An 11260-nucleotide genomic window follows, 5' to 3' on the forward strand; every position below is an offset into this window, starting at 1 on the left:
GAAGGTAAATCAGCCGGGTATTAGGGTTCTTCCTAAGGGAAAAGCCGTGAAAGCAGCCATGTTGTGGCACTTCTGCACTCCCTTTGGGATGCCTTTGGCAGATGAAGTAAGCCTGGAACTCAGGGCTTCCTGGTTAAAGAAATCCAAGCCCTAGGCTGAACCCTAACCCTAACCCTAGACAGATAAATCAGCCTAGGTATAGGGATGGTGCCAAGGAAAAAGCTGTGAAAGCTGCCATGTTGTTGCACTTTTGTACTCCCCTTGGGATGCCTTGAACAGCTGCAGTGTGCCTGGAGCCCAGGGCTTCCTAGTTTCAAAAATCCTAGCCCTAGGCCTTAGCCTAACAGTAACCCTGGGAAAGTAAATCAGCCTCATGTTAGGTTTCTTGCCAAGGAAAAAGCCGTGAAAGCAGCCATGTTGTGGCACTTTTGCACTCCCTTTTGGATGCCTTTCACAGCTCCAGTGTGCCTGGAACTCAGGGATTCCTGATTTTAAAAATCCTAGCCCTAGGCCGAACCGCAACCCTAAGACGAGAAAGGCAAATCAGCCAGGAATTAGGCATGTCCCCAAGGAAAAAGCTGTGGAGGCAGGCATGTTGTGGTACTTTTGCGCTCTTCTTGGCTAGTCCTTCGCAGCTGCTGTGTTCTTGGAACTCAGGGCTTTCTGGTTAATAGACCCTTACCCTAGGCGTAACTCAAACCTTAACCCTAGGAAGGAAAATCAGCCTATGGTTCGGGATGGTCTCATGGAAATATCAGTGGTGGCAGCCAAGTTGCGTCACTTTTGCGCTCCCCTTGGGATGCCTTTTGCAGCTGCAGTGTGCCTGGAGCCCAGGGCTTCCTGGTTTTAAAAGTCCTAGGCCTAAGCCTAACAGTAACCCTAGGAAGGTAAATCAGCCGGGTATTAGGGTTCTTCCTAAGGGAAAAGCCGTGAAAGCAGCCATGTTGTGGCACTTCTGCACTCCCTTTGGGATGCCTTTGGCAGATGAAGTAAGCCTGGAACTCAGGGCTTCCTGGTTAAAGAAATCCAAGCCCTAGGCTGAACCCTAACCCTAACCCTAGGCAGATAAATCAGCCTAGGTATAGGGATGGTGCCAAGGAAAAAGCTGTGAAAGCTGCCATGTTGTTGCACTTTTGTACTCCCCTTGGGATGCCTTGAACAGCTGCAGTGTGCCTGGAGCCCAGGGCTTCCTAGTTTCAAAAATCCTAGCCCTAGGCCTAAGCCTAACAGTAACCCTGGGAAAGTAAATCAGCCTGGTGTTAGGCTTCTTGCCAAGGAAAAAGCCGTGAAAGCAGCCATGTTGTGGCACTTTTGCACTCCCTTTTGGATGCCTTTCACAGCTCCAGTGTGCCTGGAACTCAGGGCTTCCTGCTTTTAAAAATCCTAGCCCTAGGCCGAACCCCAACCCTAAGACGAGAAAGGCAAATCAGCCAGGAATTAGGCATGTCCCCAAGGAAAAAGCTGTGGAGGCAGGCATGTTGTGGTACTTTTGCGCTCTTCTTGGCTAGTCCTTCGCAGCTGCTGTGTTCTTGGAACTCAGGGCTTTCTGGTTAATAGACCCTTACCCTAGGCGTAACTCAAACCTTAACCCTAGGAAGGAAAATCAGCCTATGGTTCGGGATGGTCTCATGGAAATATCAGTGGTGGCAGCCAAGTTGCGTCACTTTTGCGCTCCCCTTGGGATGCCTTTCGCAGCTGCAGTGTGCCTGGAGCCCAGGGCTTCCTGGTTTTAAAAGTCCTAGGCCTAAGCCTAACAGTAACCCTAGGAAGGTAAATCAGCCGGGTATTAGGGTTCTTCCTAAGGGAAAAGCCGTGAAAGCAGCCATGTTGTGGCACTTCTGCACTCCCTTTGGGATGCCTTTGGCAGATGAAGTAAGCCTGGAACTCAGGGCTTCCTGGTTAAAGAAATCCAAGCCCTAGGCTGAACCCTAACCCTAACCCTAGGCAGATAAATCAGCCTAGGTATAGGGATGGTGCCAAGGAAAAAGCTGTGAAAGCTGCCATGTTGTTGCACTTTTGTACTCCCCTTGGGATGCCTTGAACAGCTGCAGTGTGCCTGGAGCTAAGGGCTTCCTAGTTTCAAAAATCCTAGCCCTAGGCCTAAGCCTAACAGTAACCCTGGGAAAGTAAATCAGCCTAATGTTAGGCTTCTTGCCAAGGAAAAAGCCGTGAAAGCAGCCATGTTGTGGCACTTCTGCACTCCCTTTGGGATGCCTTTGGCAGATGAAGTAAGCCTGGAACTCAGGGCTTCCTGGTTAAAGAAATCCAAGCCCTAGGCTGAACCCTAACCCTAACCCTAGGCAGATAAATCAGCCTAGGTATAGGGATGGTGCCAAGGAAAAAGCTGTGAAAGCTGCCATGTTGTTGCACTTTTGTACTCCCCTTGGGATGCCTTGAACAGCTGCAGTGTGCCTGGAGCTAAGGGCTTCCTAATTTCAAAAATCCTAGCCCTAGGCCTAAGCCTAACAGTAACCCTGGGAAAGTAAATCAGCCTGATGTTAGGCTTCCTGCCAAGGAAAAAGCCGTGAAAGCAGCCATGTTGTGGCACTTTTGCACTCCCTTTTGGATGTCTTTCACAGCTGCAGTGTGCCTGGAACTCAGGGCTTCCTGCTTTTAAAAATCCTAGCCCTAGGCCGAACCCCAACCCTAAGACGAGAAAGGCAAATCAGCCAGGAATTAGGCATGTCCCCAAGGAAAAAGCTGTGGAGGCAGGCATGTTGTGGTACTTTTGCGCTCTTCTTGGCTAGTCCTTCGCAGCTGCTGTGTTCTTGGAACTCAGGGCTTTCTGGTTAATAGAACCCTTACCCTAGGCGTAACTCAAACCTTAACCCTAGGAAGGAAAATCAGCCTATGGTTCGGGATGGTCTCATGGAAATATCAGTGGTGGCAGCCAAGTTGCGTCACTTTTGCGCTCCCCTTGGGATGCCTTTTGCAGCTGCAGTGTGCCTGGAGCCCAGGGCTTCCTGGTTTTAAAAGTCCTAGGCCTAAGCCTAACAGTAACCCTAGGAAGGTAAATCAGCCGGGTATTAGGGTTCTTCCTAAGGGAAAAGCCGTGAAAGCAGCCATGTTGTGGCACTTCTGCACTCCCTTTGGGATGCCTTTGGCAGATGAAGTAAGCCTGGAACTCAGGGCTTCCTGGTTAAAGAAATCCAAGCCCTAGGCTGAACCCTAACCCTAACCCTAGGCAGATAAATCAGCCTAGGTATAGGGATGGTGCCAAGGAAAAAGCTGTGAAAGCTGCCATGTTGTTGCACTTTTGTACTCCCCTTGGGATGCCTTGAACAGCTGCAGTGTGCCTGGAGCCCAGGGCTTCCTAGTTTCAAAAATCCTAGCCCTAGGCCTAAGCCTAACAGTAACCCTGGGAAAGTAAATCAGCCTGGTGTTAGGCTTCTTGCCAAGGAAAAAGCCGTGAAAGCAGCCATGTTGTGGCACTTTTGCACTCCCTTTTGGATGCCTTTCACAGCTCCAGTGTGCCTGGAACTCAGGGCTTCCTGCTTTTAAAAATCCTAGCCCTAGGCCGAACCGCAACCCTAAGACGAGAAAGGCAAATCAGCCAGGAATTAGGCATGTCCCCAAGGAAAAAGCTGTGGAGGCAGGCATGTTGTGGTACTTTTGCGCTCTTCTTGGCTAGTCCTTCGCAGCTGCTGTGTTCTTGGAACTCAGGGCTTTCTGGTTAATAGACCCTTACCCTAGGCGTAACTCAAACCTTAACCCTAGGAAGGAAAATCAGCCTATGGTTCGGGATGGTCTCATGGAAATATCAGTGGTGGCAGCCAAGTTGCGTCACTTTTGCGCTCCCCTTGGGATGCCTTTTGCAGCTGCAGTGTGCCTGGAGCCCAGGGCTTCCTGGTTTTAAAAGTCCTAGGCCTAAGCCTAACAGTAACCCTAGGAAGGTAAATCAGCCGGGTATTAGGGTTCTTCCTAAGGGAAAAGCCGTGAAAGCAGCCATGTTGTGGCACTTCTGCACTCCCTTTGGGATGCCTTTGGCAGATGAAGTAAGCCTGGAACTCAGGGCTTCCTGGTTAAAGAAATCCAAGCCCTAGGCTGAACCCTAACCCTAACCCTAGGCAGATAAATCAGCCTAGGTATAGGGATGGTGCCAAGGAAAAAGCTGTGAAAGCTGCCATGTTGTTGCACTTTTGTACTCCCCTTGGGATGCCTTGAACAGCTGCAGTGTGCCTGGAGCCCAGGGCTTCCTAGTTTAAAAAATCCTAGCCCTAGGCCTAAGCCTAACAGTAACCCTGGGAAAGTAAATCAGCCTGGTGTTAGGCTTCTTGCCAAGGAAAAAGCCGTGAAAGCAGCCATGTTGTGGCACTTTTGCACTCCCTTTTGGATGCCTTTCACAGCTCCAGTGTGCCTGGAACTCAGGGCTTCCTGCTTTTAAAAATCCTAGCCCTAGGCCGAACCCCAACCCTAAGACGAGAAAGGCAAATCAGCCAGGAATTAGGCATGTCCCCAAGGAAAAAGCTGTGGAGGCAGGCATGTTGTGGTACTTTTGCGCTCTTCTTGGCTAGTCCTTCGCAGCTGCTGTGTTCTTGGAACTCAGGGCTTTCTGGTTAATAGACCCTTACCCTAGGCGTAACTCAAACCTTAACCCTAGGAAGGAAAATCAGCCTATGGTTCGGGATGGTCTCATGGAAATATCAGTGGTGGCAGCCAAGTTGCGTCACTTTTGCGCTCCCCTTGGGATGCCTTTCGCAGCTGCAGTGTGCCTGGAGCCCAGGGCTTCCTGGTTTTAAAAGTCCTAGGCCTAAGCCTAACAGTAACCCTAGGAAGGTAAATCAGCCGGGTATTAGGGTTCTTCCTAAGGGAAAAGCCGTGAAAGCAGCCATGTTGTGGCACTTCTGCACTCCCTTTGGGATGCCTTTGGCAGATGAAGTAAGCCTGGAACTCAGGGCTTCCTGGTTAAAGAAATCCAAGCCCTAGGCTGAACCCTAACCCTAACCCTAGGCAGATAAATCAGCCTAGGTATAGGGATGGTGCCAAGGAAAAAGCTGTGAAAGCTGCCATGTTGTTGCACTTTTGTACTCCCCTTGGGATGCCTTGAACAGCTGCAGTGTGCCTGGAGCTAAGGGCTTCCTAGTTTCAAAAATCCTAGCCCTAGGCCTAAGCCTAACAGTAACCCTGGGAAAGTAAATCAGCCTAATGTTAGGCTTCTTGCCAAGGAAAAAGCCGTGAAAGCAGCCATGTTGTGGCACTTCTGCACTCCCTTTGGGATGCCTTTGGCAGATGAAGTAAGCCTGGAACTCAGGGCTTCCTGGTTAAAGAAATCCAAGCCCTAGGCTGAACCCTAACCCTAACCCTAGGCAGATAAATCAGCCTAGGTATAGGGATGGTGCCAAGGAAAAAGCTGTGAAAGCTGCCATGTTGTTGCACTTTTGTACTCCCCTTGGGATGCCTTGAACAGCTGCAGTGTGCCTGGAGCTAAGGGCTTCCTAATTTCAAAAATCCTAGCCCTAGGCCTAAGCCTAACAGTAACCCTGGGAAAGTAAATCAGCCTGATGTTAGGCTTCCTGCCAAGGAAAAAGCCGTGAAAGCAGCCATGTTGTGGCACTTTTGCACTCCCTTTTGGATGTCTTTCACAGCTGCAGTGTGCCTGGAACTCAGGGCTTCCTGCTTTTAAAAATCCTAGCCCTAGGCCGAACCCCAACCCTAAGACGAGAAAGGCAAATCAGCCAGGAATTAGGCATGTCCCCAAGGAAAAAGCTGTGGAGGCAGGCATGTTGTGGTACTTTTGCGCTCTTCTTGGCTAGTCCTTCGCAGCTGCTGTGTTCTTGGAACTCAGGGCTTTCTGGTTAATAGAACCCTTACCCTAGGCGTAACTCAAACCTTAACCCTAGGAAGGAAAATCAGCCTATGGTTCGGGATGGTCTCATGGAAATATCAGTGGTGGCAGCCAAGTTGCGTCACTTTTGCGCTCCCCTTGGGATGCCTTTTGCAGCTGCAGTGTGCCTGGAGCCCAGGGCTTCCTGGTTTTAAAAGTCCTAGGCCTAAGCCTAACAGTAACCCTAGGAAGGTAAATCAGCCGGGTATTAGGGTTCTTCCTAAGGGAAAAGCCGTGAAAGCAGCCATGTTGTGGCACTTCTGCACTCCCTTTGGGATGCCTTTGGCAGATGAAGTAAGCCTGGAACTCAGGGCTTCCTGGTTAAAGAAATCCAAGCCCTAGGCTGAACCCTAACCCTAACCCTAGGCAGATAAATCAGCCTAGGTATAGGGATGGTGCCAAGGAAAAAGCTGTGAAAGCTGCCATGTTGTTGCACTTTTGTACTCCCCTTGGGATGCCTTGAACAGCTGCAGTGTGCCTGGAGCCCAGGGCTTCCTAGTTTCAAAAATCCTAGCCCTAGGCCTAAGCCTAACAGTAACCCTGGGAAAGTAAATCAGCCTGGTGTTAGGCTTCTTGCCAAGGAAAAAGCCGTGAAAGCAGCCATGTTGTGGCACTTTTGCACTCCCTTTTGGATGCCTTTCACAGCTCCAGTGTGCCTGGAACTCAGGGCTTCCTGCTTTTAAAAATCCTAGCCCTAGGCCGAACCCCAACCCTAAGACGAGAAAGGCAAATCAGCCAGGAATTAGGCATGTCCCCAAGGAAAAAGCTGTGGAGGCAGGCATGTTGTGGTACTTTTGCGCTCTTCTTGGCTAGTCCTTCGCAGCTGCTGTGTTCTTGGAACTCAGGGCTTTCTGGTTAATAGACCCTTACCCTAGGCGTAACTCAAACCTTAAGCCTAGGAAGGAAAATCAGCCTATGGTTCGGGATGGTCTCATGGAAATATCAGTGGTGGCAGCCAAGTTGCGTCACTTTTGCGCTCCCCTTGGGATGCCTTTTGCAGCTGCAGTGTGCCTGGAGCCCAGGGCTTCCTGGTTTTAAAAGTCCTAGGCCTAAGCCTAACAGTAACCCTAGGAAGGTAAATCAGCCGGGTATTAGGGTTCTTCCTAAGGGAAAAGCCGTGAAAGCAGCCATGTTGTGGCACTTCTGCACTCCCTTTGGGATGCCTTTGGCAGATGAAGTAAGCCTGGAACTCAGGGCTTCCTGGTTAAAGAAATCCAAGCCCTAGGCTGAACCCTAACCCTAACCCTAGGCAGATAAATCAGCCTAGGTATAGGGATGGTGCCAAGGAAAAAGCTGTGAAAGCTGCCATGTTGTTGCACTTTTGTACTCCCCTTGGGATGCCTTGAACAGCTGCAGTGTGCCTGGAGCCCAGGGCTTCCTAGTTTCAAAAATCCTAGCCCTAGGCCTAAGCCTAACAGTAACCCTGGGAAAGTAAATCAGCCTGATGTTAGGCTTCTTGCCAAGGAAAAAGCCGTGAAAGCAGCCATGTTGTGGCACTTTTGAACTCCCTTTTGGATGCCTTTCACAGCTCCAGTGTGCCTGGAACTCAGGGCTTCCTGCTTTTAAAAATCCTAGCCCTAGGCCGAACCCCAACCCTAAGACGAGAAAGGCAAATCAGCCAGGAATTAGGCATGTCCCCAAGGAAAAAGCTGTGGAGGCAGGCATGTTGTGGTACTTTTGCGCTCTTCTTGGCTAGTCCTTCGCAGCTGCTGTGTTCTTGGAACTCAGGGCTTTCTGGTTAATAGACCCTTACCCTAGGCGTAACTCAAACCTTAAGCCTAGGAAGGAAAATCAGCCTATGGTTCGGGATGGTCTCATGGAAATATCAGTGGTGGCAGCCAAGTTGCGTCACTTTTGCGCTCCCCTTGGGATGCCTTTTGCAGCTGCAGTGTGCCTGGAGCCCAGGGCTTCCTGGTTTTAAAAGTCCTAGGCCTAAGCCTAACAGTAACCCTAGGAAGGTAAATCAGCCGGGTATTAGGGTTCTTCCTAAGGGAAAAGCCGTGAAAGCAGCCATGTTGTGGCACTTCTGCACTCCCTTTGGGATGCCTTTGGCAGATGAAGTAAGCCTGGAACTCAGGGCTTCCTGGTTAAAGAAATCCAAGCCCTAGGCTGAACCCTAACCCTAACCCTAGGCAGATAAATCAGCCTAGGTATAGGGATGGTGCCAAGGAAAAAGCTGTGAAAGCTGCCATGTTGTTGCACTTTTGTACTCCCCTTGGGATGCCTTGAACAGCTGCAGTGTGCCTGGAGCTAAGGGCTTCCTAGTTTCAAAAATCCTAGCCCTAGGCCTAAGCCTAACAGTAACCCTGGGAAAGTAAATCAGCCTGATGTTAGGCTTCTTGCCAAGGAAAAAGCCGTGAAAGCAGCCATGTTGTGGCACTTCTGCACTCCCTTTGGGATGCCTTTGGCAGATGAAGTAAGCCTGGAACTCAGGGCTTCCTGGTTAAAGAAATCCAAGCCCTAGGCTGAACCCTAACCCTAACCCTAGGCAGATAAATCAGCCTAGGTATAGGGATGGTGCCAAGGAAAAAGCTGTGAAAGCTGCCATGTTGTTGCACTTTTGTACTCCCCTTGGGATGCCTTGAACAGCTGCAGTGTGCCTGGAGCTAAGGGCTTCCTAATTTCAAAAATCCTAGCCCTAGGCCTAAGCCTAACAGTAACCCTGGGAAAGTAAATCAGCCTGATGTTAGGCTTCCTGCCAAGGAAAAAGCCGTGAAAGCAGCCATGTTGTGGCACTTTTGCACTCCCTTTTGGATGTCTTTCACAGCTGCAGTGTGCCTGGAACTCAGGGCTTCCTGCTTTTAAAAATCCTAGCCCTAGGCTGAACCCCAACCCTAAGACGAGAAAGGCAAATCAGCCAGGAATTAGGCATGTCCCCAAGGAAAAAGCTGTGGAGGCAGGCATGTTGTGGTACTTTTGCGCTCTTCTTGGCTAGTCCTTCGCAGCTGCTGTGTTCTTGGAACTCAGGGCTTTCTGGTTAATAGAACCCTTACCCTAGGCGTAACTCAAACCTTAAGCCTAGGAAGGAAAATCAGCCTATGGTTCGGGATGGTCTCATGGAAATATCAGTGGTGGCAGCCAAGTTGCGTCACTTTTGCGCTCCCCTTGGGATGCCTTTTGCAGCTGCAGTGTGCCTGGAGCCCAGGGCTTCCTGGTTTTAAAAGTCCTAGGCCTAAGCCTAACAGTAACCCTAGGAAGGTAAATCAGCCGGGTATTAGGGTTCTTCCTAAGGGAAAAGCCGTGAAAGCAGCCATGTTGTGGCACTTCTGCACTCCCTTTGGGATGCCTTTGGCAGATGAAGTAAGCCTGGAACTCAGGGCTTCCTGGTTAAAGAAATCCAAGCCCTAGGCTGAACCCTAACCCTAACCCTAGGCAGATAAATCAGCCTAGGTATAGGGATGGTGCCAAGGAAAAAGCTGTGAAAGCTGCCATGTTGTTGCACTTTTGTACTCCCCTTGGGATGCCTTGAACAGCTGCAGTGTGCCTGGAGCCCAGGGCTTCCTAGTTTCAAAAATCCTAGCCCTAGGCCTAAGCCTAACAGTAACCCTGGGAAAGTAAATCAGCCTGGTGTTAGGCTTCTTGCCAAGGAAAAAGCCGTGAAAGCAGCCATGTTGTGGCACTTTTGCACTCCCTTTTGGATGCCTTTCACAGCTCCAGTGTGCCTGGAACTCAGGGCTTCCTGCTTTTAAAAATCCTAGCCCTAGGCCGAACCCCAACCCTAAGACGAGAAAGGCAAATCAGCCAGGAATTAGGCATGTCCCCAAGGAAAAAGCTGTGGAGGCAGGCATGTTGTGGTACTTTTGCGCTCTTCTTGGCTAGTCCTTCGCAGCTGCTGTGTTCTTGGAACTCAGGGCTTTCTGGTTAATAGACCCTTACCCTAGGCGTAACTCAAACCTTAAGCCTAGGAAGGAAAATCAGCCTATGGTTCGGGATGGTCTCATGGAAATATCAGTGGTGGCAGCCAAGTTGCGTCACTTTTGCGCTCCCCTTGGGATGCCTTTTGCAGCTGCAGTGTGCCTGGAGCCCAGGGCTTCCTGGTTTTAAAAGTCCTAGGCCTAAGCCTAACAGTAACCCTAGGAAGGTAAATCAGCCGGGTATTAGGGTTCTTCCTAAGGGAAAAGCCGTGAAAGCAGCCATGTTGTGGCACTTCTGCACTCCCTTTGGGATGCCTTTGGCAGATGAAGTAAGCCTGGAACTCAGGGCTTCCTGGTTAAAGAAATCCAAGCCCTAGGCTGAACCCTAACCCTAACCCTAGGCAGATAAATCAGCCTAGGTATAGGGATGGTGCCAAGGAAAAAGCTGTGAAAGCTGCCATGTTGTTGCACTTTTGTACTCCCCTTGGGATGCCTTGAACAGCTGCAGTGTGCCTGGAGCCCAGGGCTTCCTAGTTTCAAAAATCCTAGCCCTAGGCCTAAGCCTAACAGTAACCCTGGGAAAGTAAATCAGCCTGGTGTTAGGCTTCTTGCCAAGGAAAAAGCCGTGAAAGCAGCCATGTTGTGGCACTTTTGAACTCCCTTTTGGATGCCTTTCACAGCTCCAGTGTGCCTGGAACTCAGGGCTTCCTGCTTTTAAAAATCCTAGCCCTAGGCCGAACCCCAACCCTAAGACGAGAAAGGCAAATCAGCCAGGAATTAGGCATGTCCCCAAGGAAAAAGCTGTGGAGGCAGGCATGTTGTGGTACTTTTGCGCTCTTCTTGGCTAGTCCTTCGCAGCTGCTGTGTTCTTGGAACTCAGGGCTTTCTGGTTAATAGACCCTTACCCTAGGCGTAACTCAAACCTTAAGCCTAGGAAGGAAAATCAGCCTATGGTTCGGGATGGTCTCATGGAAATATCAGTGGTGGCAGCCAAGTTGCGTCACTTTTGCGCTCCCCTTGGGATGCCTTTTGCAGCTGCAGTGTGCCTGGAGCCCAGGGCTTCCTGGTTTTAAAAGTCCTAGGCCTAAGCCTAACAGTAACCCTAGGAAGGTAAATCAGCCGGGTATTAGGGTTCTTCCTAAGGGAAAAGCCGTGAAAGCAGCCATGTTGTGGCACTTCTGCACTCCCTTTGGGATGCCTTTGGCAGATGAAGTAAGCCTGGAACTCAGGGCTTCCTGGTTAAAGAAATCCAAGCCCTAGGCTGAACCCTAACCCTAACCCTAGGCAGATAAATCAGCCTAGGTATAGGGATGGTGCCAAGGAAAAAGCTGTGAAAGCTGCCATGTTGTTGCACTTTTGTACTCCCCTTGGGATGCCTTGAACAGCTGCAGTGTGCCTGGAGCTAAGGGCTTCCTAGTTTCAAAAATCCTAGCCCTAGGCCTAAGCCTAACAGTAACCCTGGGAAAGTAAATCAGCCTGATGTTAGGCTTCTTGCCAAGGAAAAAGCCGTGAAAGCAGCCATGTTGTGGCACTTCTGCACTCCCTTTGGGATGCCTTTGGCAGATGAAGTAAGCCTGGAACT

The sequence above is a fragment of the Ammospiza nelsoni genome, unplaced genomic scaffold (genome assembly GCF_027579445.1).
Source record: "Ammospiza nelsoni isolate bAmmNel1 unplaced genomic scaffold, bAmmNel1.pri scaffold_51, whole genome shotgun sequence".
Lineage (NCBI taxonomy): Eukaryota > Metazoa > Chordata > Aves > Passeriformes > Passerellidae > Ammospiza > Ammospiza nelsoni.